Source organism: Onychomys torridus, chromosome 21 (genome assembly GCF_903995425.1).
Source record: "Onychomys torridus chromosome 21, mOncTor1.1, whole genome shotgun sequence".
NCBI classification, from domain to species: domain Eukaryota; kingdom Metazoa; phylum Chordata; class Mammalia; order Rodentia; family Cricetidae; genus Onychomys; species Onychomys torridus.
Window position 1 is genome coordinate 52,636,060 of NC_050463.1, and position 27,952 is coordinate 52,664,011.

Consider the following 27,952-nt stretch of genomic DNA (forward strand, 5'->3'; position numbering starts at 1 on the left):
GTTCCTTGTATATGCTGACTGCCAACCATAAAATTATTCTACTTCATAACCGTAATCTACTACTGTTATGATTCGTAATGTAAATATTTTTGGAGAGAGAGGGCTCTCAAAGGAGTCACAACCTACAGATTGAGAACCACTGTTCTAGGGGCATCCCAAGCCAGGCCTGTCTACACAAGGGAACCACCCAACATTTGACTGCAGCTTACAGGATCACTGAAAAACTCAATCAGTGTTGATTTTGTTTTAAACTTAAGCACACATGAAGATATGAACTGAAGAACTTTTTGAGTTTTGTAGTAGTTTTTTAAATTAATACACAAAGCAGGAGTTTTATTGCTGGACTTTCGTGCATACATTGTTTTGACCCCCCACTCCCTCCTCCAAACGGCCTCTCTAGGTGCTTCCTTCCTTCACACTAATCCCCTCTATGGTTTCTTGTCTCTGCATCTATCACCATCTTTTTGTCTTTTTCTCTGTTCCCCAACTCTCTCTTAAGACTTCTTTCTTGAGTTGGGGATTTAGCTCAGTGGTAGAATGGTTGCCTAGCAAGCGCAAGGCCCTGGGTTCGATCCTCAGCTAAAACAAACAAACAAACAAACAAAGACTTCTTTCTCCCTTTGTGTGATCTCCTTTCTGGTTTCACAACCTCTACCCACACATACACACTTGCTTTTGTACCACTTTACCAAGAAAAGACACGAGCCGCTGGTACATTTCTGCGTTCCTCAGTTTACACTGGACAAGCAGGGAGGTGTTAATTCCCTGGGTTTTAACCCACACAAAGAAAAACTGCTTAGATGTAGAAACAAGAGAGATAACTAAGAGCAAGGGTAACTGTATTGCCTTGGTTGAGTTTGTCTTATTTTTCTTGCTATATTCACCATTTTTTCAGATGCTTATTTCCTAATTTGTAAGTGTAGCTCTTTGGCCTGACAGGAGCTGTGAGGGTTAGCACTGTCCCAGGAGCCTTGCACAAAGCAGCATCTTCTCCTGTGAGGTTGTGATCTGCCTGGCCTTTCAGAAGAGTGTTTGGAGATGTGCATCACGTGGGTGACATTAGCCCATTGATGTCAGCATAAGACGCATTTCTTTTGTGCACATCCTCTGCCTCAGAAGGTTTCCACAGGAACACATGAGGCGGAAGAGCATGTCTCCTCCTCATTCCAACACTTCCAGTAATTATCAATTATCAGCCAACATGAGGAAGGAAAATTGAGGTGTAGAAGAGAAGCAGAATTTAAGATGGGAAGGACAGTAAGCTCTTTATAGTCTGAGTTACCATGAAAGTCTTGGACTCTCCAGCAGGGGGCAGTAAGCACTTGGAGTGCAGCAGGTACCCTGAAAAGCTGGACTCTGAAGTCTCTGTGGTTCTGCTGTAGTAATCTGCACATGGATGGGTTCCTAAGAAACCTGGGACTCTGGCAAAAACAGACTTCCTTGGAGTCCTCTGCAGAACTGGAGACTCTTTGCTTACTGCAGGGAATGTGGGGTATAAAACAGTTCTCAGGGAAGGACTCCTAGCTGGACACATTAGAGGTTAGAGTCTCCTCCCTAAATAGTAGGTTAGGAGAACCTTCAGTCGAGGTAGTATAGTAATTCTCATGGCCATTGCTTTATCATATCCTTCCCACTGCCTCCATATCAGCAAGGCAGTTTTTCCTGAACAAATTCCGCCCATTCTCCCCCTCATCCCTATGTCACGGGCTGAACTCAGATCTATTAGCCAAGCTGTAAACCTCTCATTTAGTTCTCGGTAGGATTTGCCGTCCATGTATCTACATAGCCAAAGGCTAATGGTGAGCATCATTATAGATCTCATCCATGAGTAAATAAATGCTCTCATGGATCTTTCATCAGTAAAAGCCATCTTTCATAACAAAGCAATACTACAGAGATGAGGCAACGTCTGCTGGGATTATGAATATGCAACACTCTGACTGTTGAACTTCTTTTGTTGATGTGTCTCTGTTCCCAGTAGCCTTTTCATAGAGTCCTCTGAGTACCCTGTGTCATGGTGCTAACAGACTAGTCTCTGGGGGTCTTGGGTTTTTATCCCAGGGCTGGATGTGGACTGCAGGGTGTATGGTGGCTCATCCTTTGCAGGTATTAGTGGTTTCATTCATTTGGGGTTACAAAAATCCATGATAATTAGGAAGGGGGGAAACCCAAATATCATCACTCTGGTCATGGACTCTGTCAAAAGCTTCCTCAGAGCCATCACAACACAAATTGCAACTCTTGAATGAAACTACAAAATATTTAGAGATGATAATACATTATTTATCTTTAAAATGTACTCTTCCTCAGCCTAGGTGTCCAAAAACAGAGGAATGGATAAAGAAAATGTGTTACACATGCATGATGGAATTTTTCAGATATAAAGAAAAAAAATGAAATTGTGTCATTTGCAGACAAATGGATGTAACTAGAGTTAATCGTATTAAGTGAATTAAGTTAATCTCAGAAACACAAAAGTAATGGTTTCTCTCATTCGTGGTTCCTAGATGTTAAATAGATACATAAAATCAAGTATACGATACAACATGAACATGGAAGCCAAACTTCATAGTTGAACAAAGAGGACTCAGGAGAGGGAAGAAAGGACATAGTGAGGAGGTATGGGGGGGAGGGACGTGCTCAACACACAAGTATTTGCATGGAACATCCTATGCAACACAGCAGTGTATACAATGAAATGTTAATCATATGTGTATGTACATACATACGTGTGTGTGTGTGTGTGTGTGTGTGTGTGTGTGTGTGTGTGTGTGTACATCAACTGTTCCTGAGGCTGACATTTCTGATTGGAGTCATGAACATATTTGTGAAAAGAGATCCATGTGTTTCTTTGCCTGGATTTCTCTTTGAGATTTCCAGAGCAGGATTTGAAGGAACAGGGCAGAGGACATATCCACATCAAGAGCTCTTCTCACTCACTCCTCTGTCCAGAAGTTCAAGTTCGCTCCCACCTACCCGTCAAGTTGCCTGTGCTGACACAAAACGCTTTTGTACCCTGAACAACGGTATTGAGCTCTGAGGTTGTTCTGGGCAGCTTCCTTTTCTCTCTCTGACACATATCACAGGTGCTTCTCTGGCTCACAATAGCATAATCTATCTCATTTTTTTAAAGAGCTGCAGAACATTACACGGTGTGTTATAACTTTGATTTGTGATGCTGTTCCCTTGTTAGTTCACTATAGATGGATTCCTGAGCATTGCCACTCCCATAAGCACAGCCAAAGACAGTGCTGTGATTGTGCGCCTGGACACCAGCCCTTCATTTCTCTAGGAGAGACTCTGGGGTATGAGACTGTGGGACAGGGAGTGCCGCTCAGAACTATAATCAGTGACATCAGGCATCGCTGACCAGTATCCTGCCAGCCCAATGCTTAGCAGTTGTGACTGTTTACAACCTTCTGAGTTCTTGCCAGTCTTGTGGGTGAAATCGCCAGATTGCCTTAATGTGTCACCTGGCTGCTGATAAGCTTGAGCATCCCTTATGAGAGTCTTCTGTTTTGTTTCCACTTCTGTGACCTTTTCTTGACCCTTGATCTACTGGACGATGTTTTTGTTGTCAAATTTCAGGCTTTCTATGTTGGGAACGGCAATAGTTTTCATGTTGCAAGCACTTCCTCTCTGTCCGCCTGCTCTGCTTCCAAAGCGTCTGAGCATCTGGGGCCTTTTCTCACATGAAATGCTTTCTTTTTATATAGCCAAATCTATCCATTCTGTGACTCGATTCTTTCTTATGGCCTCTGAGGAATTCTTCCTTGCGCTCAAAAATAATCTCACCTACAGCTTCCCTAATGCACTTACAGCTCCTTAAAACTTCAGCTCTTTACTAGATATGAAGCATATATCTGTATATGTCATTCCAAGTTGGTCTGGTGTTATTTTCTCCTCTATATATCCTCACATGAGAGGTTTCCTTAAGAAAAAAGCCACCTCTGTGCACACAATGTAGTACACCTACATCAGATGGTATTTCCCATATAGAATCGGCTACTTCTAAGTTTTCATCTTTCCAGATGATCTTCCCCCCTTCGCTTCTGTCAATCCCATACTGATTCGGTAAAATTGACTTTATACTACGTCTTCTTAGTTATGTCCCATTATCAGTAAGGGCATGACCTCTGTCTAACAACAAATGCCGGCTTATTTGCTGTGAACTTTAAGATGTACTGTCAGATACTCATCTCCCCAGTTAAACTATTTAGAGACAGACTATAGACAAGTAACCTTGTACTTGAAGCTTGAACGTCTTCAGTCACCTCGTGTTCCCCACCACCTCCAGTGAATCCTGTCTCTCCTTTTCCGGAGTCTCAGCCTCACTCCCTGTCTGTGGTGTCCTGTCTGTCTTCATAGTGAAGCAGGGTTTTTTGCACCATTTCCATGTCAGTGTGGCGAAGACAAAAACAACAAGCAGTGAGTAATCCTGTTGAATTTCTTAGTCTGGCCACCTTGTGGAGTTCCTTACCCCCTTTAATATTCTTTGGAAGAGTTCCTTCTGTTTTCCTGGTATGAGATAATTTCGTATGCAAACAAAGCATATTCTCTTTCAATATTCATGTGAATATGTTGGGTGATTAACTCCCAGTGTTAACTGGAGCCCCGTGAATAAAAGTGAGATAAGGACATCTCTCTTCCTCCTCTTGCTGCAGAGCCGTTAATATTTCAGCCTTTGCTACTGAATGAGGTAGATATTTGTGCCTCTCTTTGTTTAAAATTGCTGAAGAATCGTCTGCTGCTTTTCTATCACCTATACATATTTTTCTTGAGTTTCTTGGTATAATAACTAATGTGGTGGAATTTATTTACATCAGCAGTAAACAAATGGACATACACAGTTGGGCTATATTAGATCACACTATTGTACCACCCAACATGTTAGGCACCATGAATGCCATAGTTTCCATTGTGGAGCTAAGGGTTTTAAATTGAAAGCTTTTGTAGGTGTGTCATAGTGAGTGGCATGGAACCAACTGGGATCTAGGATTCCTGTGGTTCTCTTCACACTTTTCTTCAGGAAAGGATGTGATTTTTTTTTTTTGAATGTTCCAATTAAGAATAATCTCACATGGGCTACTTCACTGAATCACCACAACAAATTGTTAGGCAGTGTTGTTAATACAATCATTTTTGAGAAACTTGGATATAATTAGTGATTTGCTTAATTTCATGGAGATAATCATTGACTCTGTTGTCTCTCAAGCCTCTGCATACAACATTGAACAAGTGTGAGTTGCCCTGTGCATGAGGAAGTACACCTATGAGATGGACCTTCTAGTCAGAGACATGAGGAAAAGGAGGTCTCCAAATTTGACTTCACCTTGCACATTGCTCAGGGGTCTAGTGGTTCATTAGAATCCACTTGGGAAATAGCATGACTCAGACTTATAAAACTTGTATTGGCAGAAAGAATCCAGGCACAACCAGGTGCATGACACACACTTGTGATACAATTCTTGGAAGTAGAAGCAAGGTTTGGAAGTCAAGGACAGCTTTAGCTACAGAGAAAGTTCAAGACTAGCCTGGGCCACAATAGACCATGTATGGAAAATAAAAAAATAAAAAAGTGTCACATGATTCTAGGTATATGAAATTCAAGGAAAAGAACTAACTGATAGTGATGGCAGCCTGAAAAGTGGATCCTACCAGCTATTATAAGGGGCATCTTGAGCTTGGAGAATGTTCCATTTGGTGGATTTTCCTAGATTGGGCTGGTGACAGTGCATATGCACTCATACAACTGCACAGAACTCTAGAATATGCGTTAGGCCACGTTATGGCCTTTATTACACGGATATTACACCAAGGCAAACTATTTCTAGATATTACTTCCCTTGCATTGAAATGGAGAGCATTGTCATCAATAAGAAAGTGCTCTGTCCAAGAGAGAGGAGGGCAAGTGTGAGTATTGTGGTATTAGGGACTAAACCTGCTGGGCCCGCATTTTACAACTGAGCTTTATCACCATCTCCTTTATTATTACAGTTTGCTTTGAGACTGGGCCTTGCTAAAGTTCCAAGACTGGTTGTGAACTCACTCTTTGAGACTAGACAGGCTTTGACCAGGTACTCCATTTGTCTTGGCCTCCTAAGTGGTTGTGTTAATAGCACTACTGCTGTGGATATCACTCTGTGTAAATAAAATGCTGATGGCCAGTAGCCAGGCAGGAAGTATAGGTGGGACAAGCAGAGAAGAGAATTCTGGGAACAGGAAAGCTGAGGCAGAGAGACCTGCCAGCCGCTGCCATGACAAGAAAGAAATAAGGTACCAGTAAGCCACAAGCCACGTGGCAAAGTATAGATTAATAGAAATGGGCTAAATATAAGAGTAAGAGCTAGGCAACCGTAGGCCTGAGCTAATGGCCAAACAGTTTAAATAATATAAGTGTCTGTGTGTTTATTTTATAAGTGGGCTGTCTAACAGGGCTTGGCGGGGGCTAAAGAGAAGGTCTCCAGCTACACACTACACCACTAGGCTCAGAAAAAAAAAAAAAAGATTTCTATGTAGTATGTCTATGCATGTGCTTACATGTGTGGGTAGCAATTCCAGTCTTACACAGAGAATTTGAAGGTGAATTTATGAGTTTGGGTTCCTGACACATGGCAATTCATTTCTTTAGAAATCTATAAGCCCAGAAAATATGACAGATAGAGTAACCCTGGAGATTCTCACTATGAAAAAGTATTACTGTTCTAAAATATGCAGAAAGATCTTTGATTATACAAAGACAGTGGTGTGTGCTGGCTATAAATCTATGAATCTAAAGGGAATACAATTTCTGTAGTCAGTAAGAACTGCTTATCTAAATATTCCATATTTTAAGAGACCTCAGCACACAAGCACTGTTGTGGGTCCAATGTGTACCAGGCTTTTTTTGGGGGGTCACCAACCAGCTCCCAAATCATGACACAGAGACTTATTATTAGTGAAGTCTTAGACTTCCAATTAGACTTCTAATTAGGCTAATTAGACTTCTTATTATGAATTCTCAGCCTTATCTTATGCTTGTCCCACTAGCTCTTATAACTTAACCTGTTTCTCTTCACTCACATTTTGCCTCAAGGCTTTTTGCCTTTCTTTCTGTATGTCTTATACTGTGTCTGCTATCTGGTGGCTGCCTGGCTGGCCCCTGGTATCTCCCTCTCTTTCTCCTTCATTCTCTCCTCTCTTGTTTCTTCTTGTTTCTCCTTCTCTCTTGAGCCTAGATTTCTCCTCTTACTTGTTCTCTCCGCCTGCTAGCCCCACCTATCCCTCTCCTGCCTAGATATTGGTTGTTCAGCTTTTTATTGGACCAATCAGGTGCCTTAGGAAGGCAAAGTGAAACAAATGAAACATATCTTTATATAATTAAACAAATATAGCATAAACAAATGTAACACATATTTACACCATTAACAAAGGCAGCAGAAACAAATGCAACACAGTTAAAGTAATATTCCACAGCAAAAACAAATGTAACATATCTTTGCCTAGTTAAAGTAATAGTCCACAACACCAATACATCACAAAGGCTTATTATGCCCAGGATGTTTTTCTAGTAGCAGGCACAGGGCATGCCTTTCAGGTGGATCCATCCAGAAGAAGGAAAACCCAGCAGAACTACAACACCCAAGCACACTGCCCTGGACTCAGATGAGGCTGGGAACCCATTTCTTACTCAGTCTTTGTTATCCAACATTATCTCTGTGCTGCCTACTGAGACTCACCCATCTCTGGCCAATCCAATGGCACCAAGAGTAGGGAAGGGGTGTCTTGGTATGTACAATCTGATCATGGGCCACACCTTCCTCAGGGACACCAGGACCTTATAGCAGCTGAATAATGGGGAAGAAGTCAACAATTGCAGTGAGAACCCAGAGAAAGTCTAGTGACAGTCATAGTCTCTCCAGGTGTACCTATAGGAAGGCATCAGTTCACAACAAACCTAAGGCAACCATTAAATGTGTTTTGTGGGGGTTGGGAAGATGATGTCTTGGTAAAATGCTTGGTTTTTAGGTTGAGCCATGTGTCATAAATCCCATGGGTTTACAATCTCAACTTGTGAGGATGAGGTAATTAGGTCTCTATAGTTCACTGACCAGCCTGGACTACCTGGATTTCCCTGTTTTAAAAAGAACAAAGAGGACAATGCCTGAGGTGGTCATCTGTGCTGTGTGTGTGTGTGTGTGTGTGTGTGTGTGTGTGTGTGTGTGTATGAACCTTTGCATAGATACATACACTAGAGCATTATGGATAAAGAATGTTTGCATCAGGTCTACATATCAGGTGAAAACCTGAGCCCAGGAACAGCCTACTCACCCCCAGGCCCTCATTCTTTACTCAGTACATGAGACCCCTCCAAGCCTGGCTTAGCCATTGTGGGCAGGGGAAATATGTAGCAATAGATTTGGAATGAATATATTTTGCTGATGCATGTAAACCAGTGTGGTAGTTTGAATGAAAACCATCCCATAGGATCATAGGGACCAGCACTATTGGGAGGTTTGGCCTTATTGGAGTAGGTGTGATATTGTTGGAGGAAATGTGTCACTGAGGGCAGGTTTTGAAGTATCAAAAGCTCAAACCAGGCCTAGTGTGTCTCAGTCTCTTCTTGCTGCCTATGGATCCATGTGTAGAACTCTTAGCTCCTTCTCCAGCACCCTGTCTGACTGCATGCCGCCATGCTTCCCACCATGACAATGGACTAAGCATTGACCTGCAAGCCAGCCCCAGTTGCAGTGGTCGTGGTGTCTCTTCACAGCAATAGAAACCCTAAGACAACCAGTCGCTCCTACAGCTGACTCCAGCTTTGCGACACTGAGACTACAATGCCTACTTCTCTTGCTACTCTTTGAAAAACCAAAGGGAATGCAACTGTACTCTTCTTTATGCTTTACACTGTCCGCATCATTTAAGTTTACCCAACCATGTCATCTGTTCTCCTTACTTTTCTTTCCCATTTTGTCCCCTCATTATTTGCAACTCAAAAAAAAAAAATGTGCTAAAAAAAACTATTTACAATATTCTTGATGACTTATTTCAAAGCCTGAACTATTTTACATTTCTAATTATTTCCCACCCCATCTTTTTTTTGTTAAGCTTGGATACTCACATGAAGTGGCTTCCTACTGCTGTGTTCAGACATTCATCCAATACTGGTTGAACATCTTCCAGGTTCTTGGGCACAGCTCCTTGCACCAGGGCACCCAGAGAACAAAATGTTCACGTTTCCTGCTCCGTGGAGCTCCAAGTTCAATGAAGGAGATGAACAGACATAGTTTTTAGAAAGTAGCACAAGAATTATCATAGAAAGTGTAAATTTCTATAAAAAGAAATTTCAAAGAGATATCCTTTGTGGTTGGTTGTATTGGCTGCACAGGAATGGGAGAAATATCAGCTTTGGCATAAACCACCAAGTGATCACTCACAGTGGTTGCGTGGAGGGGTTCCAGCAGGTTTTGTCACTGGCAGGAAAGCAGATTGTAAAGTGATAAGAATGAAAACCCAAGACATTGCCATTCTTGCAACACTGGGTCAAGACCTCCAGGTTCTGACCCTGTCTTGTCTCTCCTTTACACATTTAAACATCGCAGAACTCATGACCTGTGACCTTTACAGTAATAATGGATTCTATTGGCTGGTAAACAGAGCTCAGGGCCAGGGCCCAGAGAAGCATCTGTGATAAGCATAAGGATAGGTTCTATTGGTGAAGGATGCAAATTGCATGGGGTCTCTTTCATAGGGATGTGTTCTGTTCACTGGAGAGATGAAGCTCAGGATTGGGGCCTCAACAATGCTCAGGATATTGGGGGATTCAGGAAGCCTGGCTCATAGAATAGGATCACCAGGTCAATTGACTTTTCACCCAATCCAGGTGACTAGATGCCATTCATTTCCTTCCATTGAAGAAAATAGGCCCACATAAAATCGACAATCCTGGTTTCTCCAATGCTTATTCTAAGCTGTGCTTCCTACATGGTGGGAATTAGAGCAAAAGAGAGGGACAGGGATGGTAAGGTCATGGGCCTTCCCTGCCCTGGCTAGTGTGAAGACCATTAGGTGGGAGGATGAGGATAGACTTTTCTGTGTGGTTCTGCTGATTTTAACTTGATGGCCCAGTTAAGAAAACCTCAGCCGATGTCAGCAGTCTGTCTCTTCAGTGTTTCCACCTGTAGAAACTTAGGCGAGAAGACAGTGAAAAGGTGTTGCTTGGGTCTGTCCAGCTGAATGGTGGAAGCTGTAAGGAGCAAAGCGGCTGGGGGCATCTGACTACGACAGAGCCTGCAGGTGACAGAGAAGCACTGTGTAGTGTAGTGAGTCCAGAACCTTCTTCAAGAGCAGAGAGGAGGGACAAGTGTGCCAGGATGCACACACAGGAAAACGTTTCTCGTGTCTCAGAAGTCACTGTCAGCAGTCAGTCAGGATTCCCACCACTCTTCCATTTCATCATCTAAAGTATCAGAAGAGTTTACAAGTGTGAGACCTTATGAATGAGTTACTCTGTAATGTGATACATGAACAGTGTGTGTGCTCCAGCCATTCAGAGGCAAATGGGTCCATTTCCTCAGCCCTTAGCAAGCTATCAGAGAATATTGGCATGCTGGGGTGACAATAACCTCCTTGCTCAGGGCCTGTGTAGGGCCCCTGGCCCTGTGCTGGACTTCCTGTCAGTTGATGCTGGACTTCCTGTCAGTTGATGCTGGACTTCCTGTCAGTTGATGCTGGACTTCCTGTCAGTTGATGCTGGACTTCCTGTCAGTTGATGCTGGACTTCCTGTCAGTTGATGCTGGACTTCCTGATAGTTGATGCATTATACCTAAAGCCTCATGAACTATGAGTATCCTAACATTGCAGATGAGTAAACTGAGGCAGAAAAAGGCCTAGGTGGCACCTATAGGAAGAAACAGAGCTCTGACTCAAGCTCCCTCAGTATGGGGCTGGTGCCAGTGCCAGCTGCCTGAAAGAAACACCAAGAGATTGAGCAAGGCTGACTTCAGGTGATACCTAATACCCAATACATGTATACTGTACATCTTCTATAAATACATGATACTATAAGGTGTGCATCATGGGAAAATCCAGGTAGAACCATTGCAAGGTTGAAGGTACCAGCAACAGTCCAAAGGAGAACCACTAAAGAAGACAGGTAGAAAATCTTACCTTGTCCTAACTGGAGGATGAAGGATCCTGGAGAGTCTGTGTTATCAGGCTTAGGGTCAGACTCTCCAGACGTGTTGGCTCGTTTTTAGTCACATGTCCAGGAAAAGAGCCTGAATTTGAAAATGGGGAACATTGAGATAACAAGTCACCATGTTGCTTCTTCTTGAAGAGTGCAGTAGATGGACGAGGACCTTGTTCAAGATTCAGAAGGCCTAAAGCTTAAAAAAAGATAAGCAGGCAGCTTTATGAAAACCATAATTAAATCAGAAACTATACTTACCTCTAATTACACAGTGAGGAGGGGGAGTTACAATGGGCTGTTAAACTCAGTTACCTCAGATATTAAGTAATTCTTAAAGCTGAATTACAAAATATTACAATTTCACAGGTAAATCAGTTGGACTTGATCAGAGGCTGTACCTTAACCTCCAGGGAAAGGAAGACCCCTGAAGGTGGCCATGTCAAGCAGCCTGGCTTATCTGATACCTAATGCCACCTGGAGCCTATGGGGTTAACACTCAGAATCACTGGCTTCAAGTTTCATTTTCTATCTGGAATCATTAAATTAAAACTCAAGCCACATGGTTGGTGATCACTCAGCAAAGGTAGTTATTATAAATATTTAGTGTCTACTGTAGTTCTCTCTTCTACCAAGGAGAGGATAACATACATGCACATGTGTGTAAAGATGGACATTATTATCCATGGTGGGCAGTGTCTAACCTGGTGCAGTCTTTTGAAATCCACAATCGGTTGGCCTGAACAAGGGACGCAAAAGTTTACCAGGGTCACTTTTTCCCTCTGGTAACTCTGGCTTTGTGAGGTGGAAGTTCCTCTCAGCTCACACCTATTCCTTTATGCTAAACGGTCTGCCATTAGGTAGGACAATTTAAGTTTCAGAGGCAGAAAGACCCTGCATTGATTAGCTTTACAGTTTGTTTGTTTTAATGCCTAACAGCATAAAGAAGAGATGAGAACAGGCTACGTTCTGAAACAAGTGGCAACCTCCATATCTCAGAGCTTACAAACAGATGGTGACCAGCATCACAGGAACCACACAGGGAGCCAAGGGTGTGGAAGGAGCTCAGGTGCTCAGTGGGGCTACAGGAGTGAAGGACACCCACTTCCAGGATAGGGGAGATGGAGAAAGCCCCAGAGTCAGCCACATTGCTCATCAAAAGATTATTTACCCATTTGATTATTGCGAAGCAGGATGTATTGGTTAATTTTCTCGCGGCTATGATAGAATATATGGCAAAGAACAACCAAGAAAGGAAGGGTGTTTGGGCTTACAGTTGGCAGGGAAGCCCATCATGATGGGGGAGGTGATGTCAGGAACATGAGACAAATGGTCACACTGCATCTGCAGGCAGGAAGCAGAGAGATGAATGGTGTTACCCAGCTCACTTTCTCCTTTTTATTCAGCCCAGCATCCCTGTTTAAGGATTGGTGTTGCCCACATTTAGGGCAGGTCTTCCCACCTCTCTTTACCTATTTTAGAAACTCCCCCATACCCACACCTAGAAATTTGTCCTCCCAATGATTCTAGATCCTGACAAGTTGACAATCAATTAATACAAACCATTATACCTTCCTCTAGAAAGTCATGTAAGCCATCTGGACCCTAACCTCTGGCCCAAGGTAATGACCAGCCCCCAGCCCATCCTGCAGGATCTGTAATGAGCTGGGATTATTCTTTATTTTTAACTATAAATATTAGATACTTAGTCAGCTAAGGCTCCTCTATCTTTTTTACATGTACATCTATGCATGCACTCATTCATGAATGTGCGCACACACACATGTGGGGGATTTTTTTGTCTGTCATAGAAACCTTGGGATTGAAAGCAAATACCACATTTGTGTGTTGCAGACAGTATGTGTAAACAGGAGTGTATTTTAATCCAGACACTTGAAGCAATGTTTCAAGAGTGGATCAAGGTGTATGTATGCAAGAATATGAACACACCCATATTGCTCTAAAGCCATGAAAGTGGAACCAGTGTTGCTGTGCTTTGTGTAAATGCTAACTGGGATGCTGACTCTTGTCACTAGCAAAGGGCAAGTAAGTGATAAGCAGAGATAGCTGCCCTTGAGCCAAGCATATGACCTAGAGGTAGAACAGACCATCCCATTCCTATTGCAGTGTGGAGAAATCACAACCTAATCTTTGAAACACGATTTGGAATTCAAAGACTTAATCCAGTGCTCCATGTTGAGATAAATTTTTAATACATTCATTACACAAAACCTGAATTTTTAGTTTCCCTTAATTGCTCAGTGGTGATGACTCCCAAATATGATGAGATATTTATGAGTTGCCACCCCACACCATGTTCTCATGAAGAGCTACTTACAAATGGCAAACACAAGTTTCTAAGTGCCTCTTTATGTAGATCAAAAGCACCATGTAATTTTTTAAGGCAATATATTATTACAATTAGTATTTGCTACTAATGGTGTTGTCCCCTCACCCTTTGTATATGACCATGCTAATATCTGTTTCATACCATTGAAGAAACATGCATGGAATGTCTCCTATTGGTTTTGAATTCTAACTCAGCATCCATCTCAACTGATTGCATTTTCAACTGGTAGGTCAGTAGCTCAGACTCCCCTCATCAGTGTCCCTGCAGCCCATGACAGAGATAATGGCTGTAGCAGGGAGACAAGTGAGTACCCTAGCAGAGATTCTTGTCTGCCATAAGCGCCTTGCTCAGCTTCAGTCCTCCCGACAGGGCTCACTCTATTCCCAATTTGTCACAGGCGTTCAGTGCTACAGACTCAGGCAAGGTGTTATAGAGGAAGCTGTAGAGAAAGGAGAGACAGAGAGCTGACAGTAGCTGTTATGTTTAATTTTTAACCCATTGTCAGAGAAATTACTATTTCATTGGAAAAAGAAACTGAGCAAATAACTGGAATGATTTAATATTGCCTGGTGGTCAGTGCCAAGGAAGCTAAGGCTGTCTATAACTAACAGTTTCAAATTTTGATCAGCTTCCAAGCTTTATTGAATGGCAGCCCCCGGTAAGTACCTCCACAGCTCCCACCCCTTTTATTTGTAATGAGCATCATTATGATTAACTTTACAGCTCCCAGATAGCTGAGCAGTTTCTCCAGAAGTTCCTGGGACCAGTGATTTTGATGTCTTTCCCAATGCTGTCTATATCCTCATGATTGTGTTGAAGCAGTCATCCATCTCAGTATTTACACACCTGTTATTTTGCACATCTCCAGCTAAGACTTTATTGTCATATGTTTATCATATATTTCCTGATTAATAGATATCAATATGTGTTTGAAAATCAAAAATTTTTTTCATGTTAATACCTTGAGGTGGTTTGACGTATACCACTCACAGGTTCTTGTCTGAGTTTCTCATTTTCTTTCTTTCTTTGTTTTTGTTTTATTTTGTTTTGTTTTTGTTGAAACAGGATTTCACTATGTATCTCTGGCTGTCCTGGAGCTCACTGTGTAGACCAGGTTGGACTCAAACTCAGAGATCTTCCTGCCTTTGCCTCCCCAGCACTAGGATTAAATGAATGTGCCTTTGCCTCCCCAGCACTAGGATTAAATGAATGTGCTGCTATTTCTCACCTTCATGTAGGCTCACACTATTATAAGGGAATGATTTTTCCCTGTGGTTTGTAACTGGAACTTTCCATATTACCTTGGAAATCATTAACATGATTTATTTAGTTAAATACAAACAGGAAAACCTGACAACAAGCAGCTACTTAGCCCTACCGTATACATGAGACTATGTGCTTATGTACATCCCTGTATTTTAACAGTCAGGTGCATATTCCAAACACAAGCAAGAGAACTACAGGATGCTTAAAACATGAGAAGCACACATTCATTACATATTTATTTATTCAGTGTGTGCGCGCTTGTATCCCACAGTGCACTTGCAGGAGTCATTTCTTCCTCCTACCATGTAGGTCCTGGGAATTGAACTCAGATCATCAAGCTTGGCAGCAAGTGCTGAACCATTTTACTGGCCTTCATTTCAAACTCCCTAGGTCCTGCCTGTAGTTGACATGAATTCTTTAATAATTGTGAGAATTGTCACAATTTCCCTCATATAATCAGCTTCCTTGTAATCTCATACCTATTCTTATATTCCTCGTTACCTCAGTTTATCCTGATGCTGTGCCTCTGGCCATAGTTTTCTTGTTCAGTTCAGTCATTATAATCATGTAGGAATACAGTATTAAGGAGGTGGTACAAACAGCAATGTATAATACCCAGAAGTAATGTCAGTCTGCTTTGAACTGGGGGCAGAGCTTGGACTCAGCCTGGCATCCTCTGAATATTGATCTGACTCCCAACCATACTTTATTCTGCCAATTTGAGGCAAGGGCAAGGGTGCAGAGCTCTTATGGTCCCAAGACCTACATTCATTCACTCCACAGTCTAATCTGTCTCTAATACAACCAATTTCACCTGCTTTATTTTTTGCTTGATCCTTTACCACTGGCTTTTATTTAAAACTATCTAATGTAGTAGGGTGGTCTTATCTGCATTTGTGGCGGATATTTGCTGAATCTCTTTGGGAGTCACAGTAGAAGATGTTAGGGAAGGGAGAGGAGTCAGGTGGTCATTGTCTGGGTTCAGGGGAGACCCCAGGGTTTACCTGCAGGTCTGTGCAAGGATGTGACAAGGAGCTTACACACACATGAGAGAGAGAGAGAAAGAGATTTTGTCTTTATTACAGAAGCCAAATTTCTCTGGAATTGAAAGCAAACACTACATCTGCCCTTTGCAGTCATAGACAATGGCAAGCATTTGACTCTCTGTGATCTCAAGGATTATAAGCCTGAGAATTCAAGCCTACTGTGACTGAGTTCCCCAAGGGGTCAAGAGCAGAGGATGCAGGGAAGAAAGACAAGGATTTTGGCTTAAAGTGAGTGTGAGGAGTCAGTGTGCTGCAAAAGTCCTTAGACAGTCTGTCCTTCCAGTGGCTTCAGTCACAGCCTTACAAAGTTTGGGAGACCAGAAGGCCTCAATCATTGCTCCATCCACCAGTTTCCACACAGCATTTAGAGACCTAAACGCTTCTCCTGACTGATCTGCTGGACCTCCAACCTGCCTCTCAAAGCCTCAGTGTTATCATTTGCAAGTGATCCCTCTCACAGCAGCCTATACATTTGGCACATTGCTACAGGGCTTCTTCCTGTCCACTTGAGTGGACAGGAGGACTGTGGACTTCAGCCGGAAAATGGTAGCAGGCCTGTCCCAACCCTCACCCAATGCAGTCGTTCACCTCAGCCTGGCACTTCACAGATACATGGTATGCATTCTGCAAATTAGTGCCAAACAAACTTTCACAGCATTCAAATGTTTGACAAACTTGTGTTCTCTATACTGCCTGCTTGCTCTCTGCAACCTGTAGATGGAGATGTGAACATGTCTCCATGTTCCTGCCATAGGGATTTATCAACACACTGGAGGATCTTCATCCTTGGGGGAAGTTTAGCCATGGAGATCCCTTGAATTCACTTATTAAAAACAAACACCCTAACGTCTACAATGTGTTGTGTCTTAGGCACTGATAACTCAACAAGGGATATTTAACAAATATCTTCCCTTGGGGATTCCCATCTGGTGGGTCGCTCGGTCCCAGAATTCTGCTTGGCTATGGTTTGTTGTCTTCTGGAGGGGTTTCAGGATCCTTAGAAAGACAAAGCAGATGATGAGGGACAAGATGAGTCCATAGAGGCACAGACATGACCTTCAATGGGGGAGTTGTGTAGAGCTCCCACTAGTTCTGCTTTTATCAGCATGACACTGTGGTGGGTCTCCCTCAGTCTGATCGCTCTTGCTTTTCATGTGGTTCCAACCTTAGGAGGTGAGAGGTGATGTTGTTACCACAACAGGGGCCATGACAACAGGCACTGTCCCCAGAGAATCAGTCTCCCAGGCGGTGACCATAGTCACCACAGAATCAGCAGCAAAGTCAAGATTCCCTGAAGACTTAGTCCGTCACATGCTGGAGTCAGATGCTGTGTGTTGCTTTCATCATTCACCCTTTCCTAGTCATTACCACCTTCTTTATCACGCTGATTGTCACTGTGCATGTTTCGGAGAAGGTGAAGCTTCGCCTAAGCCAGGTTCGGGGACTTGCTGTCAGGCATGTAGTTCAGGGATGCTGTTTGAACCCACAGTCTCTAATCTTTATGATGAAATCACTTGTCACAACCAAAGTCATGTGATGTACAAAGAAGCTCTTTTGTGAGTCAATAGGGGTCAACAGCATGGAGATGCTTCTGAGAGAGGGGTTCCTACCAGAAGATGCTCCTCTCCAATGGGAACACCTCAGTGTGGTCCAGGGATTCTGGTTGACAGTGTAATCTAAAACTTAGGACATAAAACTCAGAACTCATCAGGAGTCTGCATTTTAACAGAGCTGTGATGCCTTCAGCCATTGAAAGGGCCCCTGCTTGCTCTAACTCCCTACGTATGATGTGCTCTGCAGAGTGAGCTATTTGCATAAGGGACTATAAAAACCATTCAGATTCTGTTTCTGTTAGTATTATCAGTTTGGGGTGAATGGCTGGGGAAGGTCTGAAAATGAGTTAAACGTGCAATATTTTCCTTTGACTGGCAAACTGAGGGAAGCAAATTTAAGCACTGTTGGTTTTCTAAGCCCTCTGAGATGTTGCTTATACATAAAGCAATGGTCATTCTTGCTTCATTTAGAGCAGTGGCCCTGGGTACTTGCTCCAGGCTTGGGCAGAGTGGCCTAGTGTCCTAAGATGGGACAGTTTTGGCTTTGGGAAGGAGTCCCTCAATAGCAAGTTCTGAAGACAGGGAGGCTGACTTTGGCTCCTGCCACTCAGAGCATTGGTTCATTTTCAGTCCCTGACTTGGGGATGCACTGGGGGAGGGACTCCAGCTGGCTGCTGTTTGTTTTCTTATGTGCTACTGTAAGATGGTTCCATGCCTCAGTGCAAATCAGGCACTACTGAGTGTGCTTGGAGGCCAGGAGGGATCTGATGAGGCCTCCAGTCCTTGATGTCCCTCCTTAGGATCCTCCCCATGCCAGTGCAATGTCCACTTTCCCTGTAGGCCTCCATCACACATTTCTCTGGCCTGACCACCAGAAGTGCTTTGACAATGACAAGTTTCCTTTTGAGGGAGCCAAGACACAAGCTCTGGTCAACGTTCACACACATTAATGAACAACTCAGAACACACTTGTATGTGGGTATGCAGAACCCCTCTATCCTGGTGAACCATAAGTGCCATGACAACAGTGGATAAATGACATGCTCCCAGAGGGTTACCTCCACCCCATCAGTAGCACCCAATGTGTGTGCATGCATGCGCACAGACAGCAGAGGTGACAACTTAGAGCATCAAAGCTAGATTACTACAGGACGCTTTGAGAATGACCTTCTGTTCTGAACACTTTCAAATAAATTTTACACAAATGGCTGATGAGACAATAGCCACAGGCAAAACAATTTCTCTTACGGGTTCTTGGTGACAAAAGTATTAACAGTCATTTTCTGTACAATGGCAGATACCAGGTATTCCCCCATTTCTTAGCCATCAGGAAGATGGGCTGCCCATGTTCATAGATGAGACACTACTGAAGAACAGTCCACGGCTAAGAGAAATGCCACCCTTAAGGTACAGCCTTTCCAGGACACTTGACAGCTGTTAACTGGGTGTGTTCAGTGGTTAGGGGCATCCTTACATCATCTAAGGGAAGTTTTGAGTGTCTGTGCCTGCCCCAAAGACTAGACAATGCTAGTGCCCATCCTAATAGAAGATCTACCAATAATATGAGGATGTCTTCCATGCTCCCGAACCCCACTTGTTTGCAGGGTACTCAGCATAGCAGCAAGAAGGCCCAGGGCATGAAACATAAGCAGGAAGAGGGGCCTGGGAAGAGGGTGGAAACTGACTAGACAGGAAAAGGGGGAAGAGGAAACAGATGTAGGAAGGAAGGTGGCTGAGCCAGGATGGAGAGGATGAGAAAGGAACAGTAGCCACTGGGCTTTGGAAACATGGGGGTCCTTGGTAATTCTGGTAAAATCAACTTTAATGAACTGATTAAAACACACAAATAAAAACAGATGCTGAAATGGCTTAAAAAGCAATCATGAGGCAAACCATAGGACTTGTTTTTAAGGGCAGAGAAACTACTAAGAACAAACGATGAGGTCAAAGAAAGATTTCTTTGTGTGTATTGGTGGTGTTTCCACAGTAAAAATCAGAGAGCATATTTGCACATACTTGGAACAAGACATGAAAATCTGCGTCTCCCCTGGCCAGTAGTTTCTATTGGCTGGAAACTGGGCGGCCCAAGGTCCTGGTTGCCTGGTGTCAGAGAACAGACCTCCTGTGGTTTGGATTACTGGTGTAGGCACCATCAGGGACATGTATGTGCAAATGACACCTATCGGTGTACCTCCATGGCTATAACACTGTGAAGAATTTATTTAGAATATGTTAGCTATGGGTTTATTCTGAAAGTTGTGGAGTGTGTGTGTGTGTGTGTGTGTGTGTGTGTGTGTGTGTTATTTGTGGCTGAAATTTTATTTCTACACAGGACTGATTTTGTTTCTCTGTGAATGAGAAAAAAAGAGGCAGACAAAAATTTTAAAATAATTCTTCACTTACATAGACATCATCTAATAAATTACCACTTAAAAAAAACTAATGAAATCCAGATACCTGTTCTAGATGGTATCTCTAAGATTTTGGAGCCTCTATCCCCTTAGAACATCTCAAGTTCTGGGATGGGCACTTGACTTCTAAATGCTTCCTGTTTTCCTTTGCTAGTGTTTGTTTTGTTTCTCAGAAGATATTAAAGACAGAGTACACTCCATAGTTTGTTCATTTTGCCCTTTGATGCTTAAAGTCTCCTTTGGCCAACTGGAGCTACATCTTACACATCATTAGCTTGTCTCAGCCTCAGATCTGTCTTGGGCCCTCCTTATCCCAGCTTGTCTGCCACTGGGGATCTCACTGGTTTCCTGAGTTGTTGGGGGCTACAGCAGAGGAGAGGGATGGGCCAGCTGTCTCAGGACAGGGATTCCAGATTGTGTGGAGAGACCTTGCACCCTTCCCCTGCAGGGATGCTGTGAAAGTGGGCACGGCAGGGCTGCTCCTCACTGCCTCGCACTCACAGCAGCTCAAGCGTCACCACTAGGACACTGGAGTTGCTTCCACATGCATTTCCAGGTGATGGTATAAATCACCGAGCTGCAGTTTGCACACAGCAGTATGGGGGAAATGCAGGCTGAGCACTGAGACCAGATTGCTTTGCACTGTCCCCCTGGGCTCCTGTTCTGATCATGCCCCCGTGATGGCAAGAGTGACAGGCTGCTGTCAAACTGAAAGCTAGAATGCTGTGTGCGGTGGATGGAAAAGGGACTGAAGTTCAGTCACAGCCCAGCTGCCGGAGCATGTCCTGTGTGGTGACTGCCATCATTGCTGGAACCTGAACCCAGCCTCAGACTTTGTTAGGGTGCTTATAGGTTGCTTGGTTGGTTGCCTGAGCTACATGACAGACTCTGCTCTGGCTTTCCGTGAATATCTCTTGATATAAGGCAGTTCTTGCAACATCTGTGTGAGGTAGAAAGCATCTCTGTCCTATGAACAACGTTCCTCAGGTTCTGGCTGATTCACCAACTTAAGAAAAGTCACTGAGGACCAAGACACACTGAAAATCATCCCTGTTCTGTCTACCCAGTGCCTCACTATTGGCTATTGCACTGAGCTGCCAGGGCATAAGGTATAGGACAGCGGTGAGTACCACTAGTCACAGGACACGCGGGCAGACTTGGAGGCACAAAGCAAACCTAGCCTTGGGCATATTGAATTCAAAATGCCTCTGGGGTGTCTTGTGCATCAAGTGCTTGTACTTTGGGGTTTGCTTTTCAAGAGACTGAGTGGGCTGCCTGATGTGTGGGTGGAGCTGTTTAAATCATGCCGTTATGGACACAGCAGGCTTCAGACTTGGAGATGAATTTGGTTGCAGTCAGAGCCCTATTTATAGAAGGCAGACTCAGCATATGGCCCAGTTTAAAGAGTACAGCCAGTGACAGCGAACATTTCTTGTACTTTCTCTAGAAGTTGAAAGGCATCCAAGACAGCAGGTACATATGCTGTTCCTACTCTGGGCTCTTTCCATTGTTTCAGTGTGGAAACCCCTGGCTCCATGAACCAGGCCATGTGGCATACTTCCCTGGGAGGCTGGGTTCCTGTAAGCTGGTCAGATCTGATACTCAGATCAGAATTGGCTCCTGGTTGGAAGATGTTTAGCTTTAGTTTAAGCCAGAATTGTTCCTCCTTATCATGCCTTTGACATAAAGATGAATTGTGCACTTTACCCTGGTGTTTATTGTATTGACACTACTGAAATTCATCCAACTCCTCCTCTCCTGTGTGAACCCCAGGTGTCATGCACACAAGTTCTATTTTTACACCATGCTACTTCAAGAGTCAACTTGTTAGGGTGCTCGGATCTAGCAAGGGCCTCAAACTGTGCTCTTCCCTCAGCACCTACTCATTTCGCTAATGTAAAAAAGAATAAAAGAGACTCATAAGAAAGGCTTGTAGTATGCCATGCCTTCTTAGTTAAATATCTCCAAAAACTCAAGAAAATCTTGTCTGTAGTTACTACTAACCCAGCCCACCCTTAGTCACATTTGTGTGTATGTGTGTTTAATTAACATAATTTTGCCATAAGGAAAAAATAAAACAAAACTTCAAACCTGAGAGTATATTGAACCCAAAAAGAAAACAAGTGCTAATGTGTCATAGACAGAGGCAGGGAGGAGAGGAAGGGGAGTGCTAACAGAGCTTTATTGTCCCTAGAGTTGGTAGAGGGAGGACCAGACATTGCCTGTGCAGGCATTTGCTTTTCCCTAAGGAAGCAGCAGCTGTGCCCAGTGTAGATGGAGAATGTTCTTTGGGACACCTTTGACACTAGCCTACAGTCTTGAACAATGCATCTTGTGTGGTCACAGCTCACAGAGGTGCCAGCTTCCATGGCAGCCATACATCTTTCCTGTTCCAGGTCAAAATACTTATTCATGTCAGATGGCACCACACAAGAGCTTTTTCAAAAACTACCCCGCTAAATTACATTTTCTGAAGATCGGACCATTCTTGTCTTATGTATAAAATAAAATCATCAATAAATAAAAGTAGATGTCATTACAGAGTATGAGAAGATGAGAGCCTCATTTTCCAGTAATAAAAAGGGTTGCAGCTAAGATCCAATCTATTATCTTGGATAATAACGGTAATGTCTCCCATTGAAGTGTTTATAATGGGCTGAGTGACCTGGGATCCTGCTCTGGTTGGGAAAATTTCTCCTTCAGGAGGATGACTGCTGTGGATTGGACAAAGAGCCTGTCTGTGGCAAAGGGCAGTCCCAGCTCTAGAGAGTCCCAGTGGCCTGTTGCCTCCTATTACAGAGCACCCCCAGAGTCTACAGGGTCTGAGAGGGTGAGGCTATGAGGAATGCCTCTTATGTCTAGAGTTTTTGCTGACATGCTGCATAGGAAAGTCCTACAAGCAAAGAATTAGCCATGCAGGCAGCCAGTGTAGTCTACCTCTGTAGTCAAGCCTCTTTGCCACCCTTCATTTAATGGCCACTGTACCATAGGGTTCCCTAGGACATCTCATACACCCCAACTACAGGACTCACCCTCAAGATCCAGACTTCATGTTTCTTCTTTTAGTTTTTGTTGTTGTTGAAATCATTAATTCACTATCCTTTAAGTTTTAACAAGGTGATTCCATCTTCAATATAGTAGTTGAGTTTAGTACCTTAGTATTATTCAGAACAGAATCATTTCCAACTTCAAACTGAGACTTAATACCCATGGAAAAATGGTTTTATTTGTTTTCTAATTAGCTCTGTTTACATATTATTTCATGCATTCTGAGCATATCAATCATTTGTCCCAACTGCCAGGTAATGATTGTGAGGATGTAAGATGTTCATAATGTAACTTGGATAGCAGTGTTTGTCATATAATCAAGAGTATTATACATTGTTAGTGACAATCACATTCTCTTAAAACAACTGTCACACAATATTGACATCACCTGATTCTAAGAATGGGCCAGGTGTAACCCTGATATCTGAGGTTTGGGATCTGCTCTTTGGAAGCCAAGAAGCACAGAGCTGTGGAGGAATACTTTCCCAAGCTCATTTGTAGCTGTGCTTTCCTAACTGTAATGTGAGGGTGTCCCTTCGGTGGCTCCATTTCCTCACTTGAATCCAAGATCATATCTTCCCAACAGAACTCACTTGAGCCTCTGCTTGTACTCCCTTTAATCAAAGGAGCCTGTTGGCCATCTCAGGAACCTTGGTGAAGATGTAAGGGCCACATGGCTATGAACCAGAGATGCCAGACCCTCCACATAGTGCTGATATTGTTGGACAAGTCTGAAGGACCCACTTGGCAAAGCGGGAGTAATAGAGCATGCACAAAGAACAATAGGTGCCTGTTTTAATGCTCCTTTCAGCCTAAGATGGTAGTACTCAGGACATCAGATGACACCCTTGTCCTCTTGCTAACAGTGGCCAAGTGATTGCTCCGGAGCCATCCCCTCTCTGTCCTTCAGCCATTTTGCCAATGCTGTTCCTGCATCTGGGCTAACTTCTGTATCTCCAAAGTGTGGGATGAGGAGAGATGGCTCTCCTCTGATGAATACTGTCACATCAGCCATGTCACCCAGCTCTCAGGACAAGCACTGGGTTCTAGCACACACAGCAGCCCTGGCAGAAGCAGAGATGACCTGTTTTAAGTGACTAGGTGTGATTATTTTTTCAAATTTGGGTCCTTAGAAAGGCCATTGTGAATATATTTGTGTTGTGCAGGATTATTGCAATGTTGGGTGATTTCTTTTCCACCTACATACAGAGATTTCTTTGAGAATTAAAGAGGAAGTAGGCAGGCTTTCTCTGGCACATGCAGACATGTGGAAGAATTTCTAAACCTCCTCTTGGGGATGGTGTCCATGGCAACCGAGACAGTTCTGCAGAGGAATTCTCAATTAGCACCAAACACAGGAGCACTGCTTGCCAGATTTCCCTGCCAGAGTGGTCACCATCACAGAGCACAAGGTGTGCCATGGCACTGTGTGATAGGAATGCATCACCTTTAAACGGCTTGCATGAATGATGCATGGGACTTTCAGACTGCCAGACCACTTTCCACTGGAGACTGGCAATAGATATTCTAACTAGGTACCAACTGTCATTAGAGCAGGATAAGGATTCACCCTGGCGCTGAAGTGACCTTGCCAAAGTGACTTCCAATCCAGAGTCGGTGATTTAGGGGTTAAATTAATTAGATCTCTATGAAGTCATTATATACTATAGAGATCTAATTAATTTCATCTACGCATCCCTGGGATGCATTGGCAGATGAAAAGGACACACAGACTGCCTCTTACATGATAAAAAGGGGGCTTGGGTATCCTTTTGTTACATATTCACAAAGGCTCTAGAAGGATCTACAAAGAAACCAGCAATGTATACATATTTAGAATAACTGAGAATTAGGCAGATGAGCAATTAGCAAGGAAAAAGACTTTTCATAATAAATCCCAGTACACTATCTAATCCTAAACCATGTAGACATCTAATCAATAAAAAATTTAACTTCCAAAGAAAATAAAACATGCATTTCCTCAGTGGCCTTCAAGTGCATGAGAAAACTATAAGTCTTACTATTCTAAGGTATCATTCAAGCATTTACCAGGCATGAACTGCACCCATGGATCGTTGCCAAAAAATGTATACGTTTCATTTAAGGAGAGGCCTTTCTGCAGCAGGCACAAAAACAAGGAAGTGCATTTGCATAGCAGTGTAAGAGCTGGGCTGAAGAGATTCTGGAAAGAAAATGACAGCCGCTATGGGGGATAAGGAAAGCTTCTGAGATAATGTGAGCCAAGAAAGGGCATGCCAGCAGGATGACGAACGTGTGCTTAATTTGCTCAGCAATCAAGAACCACTGAAGTGTTCGGAATGGGAGAAACTAATCATAGATCCTGCCTTTCAAGAAGGTGGTGGCTGGTGATCCCTTCACACGAGGCACAGCAGTAATAGCTGCCGCCCCAGGATTTACGGACCAGATTACACGAAGGGCTCTGAATGCCATTGTCTCTGTTAATCTTTAAAACACCCCTATCAATGAGCAGATGGAAGGAAGGATGGACTGGCGGATGAATGGATGGATTTATTGCCTCACAGAGCTCACAGCTATTGTAGTATTAAAATTTCATCCCACATGTGTTAAAATTGGGTCTTAGCGAGCTTAGACAGCCAGCATGTGGCCACAGGAATATCACACATGAGAGGAGGGACTGATCCTTGACACTGAAGCCGGCCGGCATTGGTAATCACTCACTGTGCACACTGGTAGTGCTTACCAGTGGGTAAAAGGATGATTACTGCAAATGTGTGAGTTCTGAAAACACCTTTAATATGGAATTTACTTTCTCTCAAAGCCTTCCCATAAACACATATACATCATATAAAATATCAAGTGAATCTTAACAATATATATACTGCAGTGATTCTGTGTTATATTCCATTGACAGTTCATGGATAAACTTGCTGGGTAGCCAGCTGGAGGAATCCTCACCCCCTATCAGGTTTAAAAACAACAAGCACTCTGTGGATCCAGGGGGTGATTGTGAACTCTGAATATTGGCTTCCATTGAGCCAATGTGCTCTTGTATTGCTCGTTCCCTTGCTATCAAACAGATAAAATTAGTCCAACCTTTAATGGAGCCATATGTTTGAGAGGAGGTAGGAGGCGGTAGACATGTACATGACTCTGACACAAGGTTTCAACCAGGACCTCACTGAGGAAACTGTTGGGTGTAGACGGGTTGAGAGCTCAACACCCATTGTCCAGGGTGGTGAAAAGGAGAGGGAGGAGAGAGAGGATCTGAAGGTGGGGTTAAGAGTGAGGGGAGGGTGCAGTGAGGTGAGGGAAAGGTAAAGGGGTGAGGTGAAGGGGTGAGGTGAGGTGAAGGGGTGAGGTGTGGTGAAGGGGTGAGGTGAGGTGAAGGGGTGAGGTGAGGTGAAGGGGTGAGGTGAAGGGGTGAGGTGAGGTGAGGGTGAGGTTAAAAACAAGAATGAGGTGGAGACAAAGTGAGGTAAAGGTGGGGTGAGCTGAGGATGAGGTGAAAGTGAGGCAGGATGAGATAAAGATGTGGTGAAGGTTGGGGGACATGAGGGTGACAATGAGGATGAAGATGCCCTAACGGCGGGCTGAGGGTAAAGAGGAAGGTAGTTGAGAGTGAGGTGAAGGTGACATAGGGAGAAGATGAGGTGAGGTGAGGTGAGAGCAAGCTCAGGCAAAGGTGAGGGTAGTATAGGTGATAGTGGGCTAAGGATGGGGCTGAGGTGAGGTGAGGAAGAAATAATTCCCTCCCAGCTCCCCACCTTCTCATTCTATCTCCTGAAGCAATAAGCATGTGTTTAGTCTCCTGGGTCGCAGAGGCCTGGCCCTGGCTGACCAGGGCACCCAGGCCCTTCGCAGATACAGGTAGTCATCATCCCCTCAGTCTCAGACTTCCTCAGACTCTAACCCTTCTCCTCTACCACCATAAGCTCAGTTCTGCAGAGACCGGGAACTGCTCAGACACAGTCATACTGCCTCCTCCGTTATGGTATGGCATTTCTATCAGAGTTTAAATGAAACAAAGCTGGTCTGGATAGGCAGGTGGCAGCTTAGCTACCTTGTTTTAACAGTGAATGACATATAGGATCTGAAACCAGTTGTGCATAAGTCCTCGTGACATTGAACAGACAAGGACTGTAAAGGTGAGCAGGGGCTATTTTCTGTGAGAACCTTAGTTTCTCCTGAGCTTCCATTTATGATCTTACCATGACCTCTCAGAAGCTCTTAGGGATTACGGAATGATTTCCCAATGTTCTGTCTTCCAGACTTCCTTTTCATATTTTTCAAACTGGATAAAAGCAAAGAGGTCAAATGGAAACTGCACATCCTCTGAAGGGCTAAATGTAGATCTTTCATCGTGCTACAAACCGAGATGGTCTGCTGAGAAGCAAGACAGAATCTACCCCCGAGGGAAGGTCAGTTCCTGACAGGCAAACCAGACCTGTACCTGTGATTTAGTAACTGACTCTAGGGAGTGGTCACTGTAGCTAAAGACATCATGTCCCTGCAGTGGGGAGATATGAACAAAGGAACTGGGCTTCCCACATTTGGGAAAAGCCACTGAGTCTGCTCTGCCCAGTCTTGGCTTTGTTTCCAGGTCACCAATGCTTTTATTGTTTGGCACACAGGTGCTGTGTGGAGTTCTGAGATCCCTGCTGGGCTGGGCTTGCTGTGGGAGGATACGGACCTCTCAGCTGTCAGCAGGCTGCCTGGCTCCCAGGAGGTCACTTCGGGCTAGCCATCTATCTTTAGCAGCTGTTAGCATCTCTTCATGTCCCAATAGGCAATGATGCAAGAAAAAAACATTACAGACCCTGCTCCCTCTGTGGCTTGGCATGGCCACATGTCCCCATTGCAGCAAGCAGGCTGAGAGGATACATCATGGTTTTTGTAAAGGCCACCCATGCATAAGCTGATAGTCAAATGACCTGCTAGTCCTTCCCAGGGTGTTCTAGGAGCCTAGCCTCTGTCTCCTGGGTACCAGAAGCAATTTTCTCTCCTCCACAGTTGTGACACCAATGTGTTTCCACATATCACTAGATATCCCCTGATATAAAAACTGATATAAAAACCTACTGTCTAGAATGAGGCAAGACTGGTGGCTCAGAGTAGTCTATTGCAA

The 27,952-nt window shown here is 43.7% G+C and overlaps 1 protein-coding gene across 19 annotated transcripts in view; it reads left to right on the forward strand.

Moving 5' to 3' along the window:
* Myt1l (myelin transcription factor 1 like) overlaps positions 1–27,952 on the forward strand; it is a 399,212-nt gene that overhangs the window by 146,044 nt on the left and 225,216 nt on the right. The window contains exon 1 of one of the 19 annotated variants that reach the window (XM_036170261.1): positions 27,096–27,245. The exons of the other annotated variants lie outside the window; for them this stretch is intronic. The gene's annotated coding sequence lies outside the window, so the exon portion shown is untranslated. Of the gene's footprint in view, positions 1–27,095; positions 27,246–27,952 lie in introns of those variants that run through there. 19 annotated transcript variants of the gene reach the window in all.